The sequence below is a fragment of the Penaeus vannamei genome, chromosome 43 (assembly GCF_042767895.1).
Source record: "Penaeus vannamei isolate JL-2024 chromosome 43, ASM4276789v1, whole genome shotgun sequence".
Lineage (NCBI taxonomy): Eukaryota > Metazoa > Arthropoda > Malacostraca > Decapoda > Penaeidae > Penaeus > Penaeus vannamei.
Genome location: NC_091591.1, coordinates 14,647,084 through 14,648,272, shown reverse-complemented (window position 1 = coordinate 14,648,272; position 1,189 = coordinate 14,647,084).

The window sequence follows — 1,189 nt, the reverse complement described above, 5'->3', positions numbered from 1 at the left end:
TTTTATAACCAGCAATACACAAATGATGTAAACACAAGCATAACACTAACAGACGATACATACCAAATACATGAACTCAATACAAATATATACAAAACATAAATCAAATTTCTGAAAAGTAAAGTACACTAAACTAACCAAAGTGGGTGTTTACGGTGGGAAGCAGACTAACTGATAAACAAGGTAGTTAAAGGGTTGTGTTATTGAGTTCTGGCTTCAATCTTTTTATAGCCAGAGATTCAGGTATGGGCTTGGCAGGAGTGAAATAGCCAACGTGAGGTGAAGTAACCAATGTGACGTACCTAACATTACAACTAGGATAGGTAAAATAATATAATACATTGGAACACAAGACATAGCTTCACTGCATTTTTTTTTTTTTTTATGAACTTGGCTAAATGAAAAATAAAATAATAATAATAATAATAATCGGGTAATTATCTTGCAAAAATGTTCTTAATTGTTTCCTGGGTTCATAGCTGAAATTAGCGATATATGGTAGTTTTACATCTTTATGGTCTCTTTAACCATGTGTGTGTGTGTGTGTGTGTGTGTGTGTGTGTGTGTGTGTGTGTGTGTGTGTGTGTGTGTGTGTGTGTGTGTGTGTTTATCTACAGTATATACAGAATTACCTATCTAGCTATCCATCTTTCCATATATATTCATATTAGAAAATGTGTGCCCATCAATCTATCAATTTACCTACCCAGCCATCTATCGTCACCCCTACTTTCGCAGAAACATTTAAACAAACACAACAACCCTACGCATAAATAAATCAGAAATCAAACAATAATAACATCCATCACGAGCCCCCAAGCACGGCAAGTGTGAAGGCAAATATCTCATCTTGCACGAGCTGTGGATCTTCCCCAAAATAGTGAAAGCAATAACCAAGACAAATGCGATCCTTGAAAATGCGTTTATCACTCCGCATGCTCGCTGGAGGTCGTCCATCACTGCATTCTCTTGGAAACGGACTTGTCATTCTCGTCTATAAGTTTAAATAAATGTATTGGAGGGAGGAGATTCGGTGAAAAGAATGCCGGGTTTTCTATAGATTTCGGATACTGAGTAACATCCAGTTGCGGTTATACTGTAAATCATACAAAAGCAAAACGATTAACAGATTCGCACAGTTATATCATACAAAAGTAAAACGATTAACAGATTCGCACAATCGTTGTAT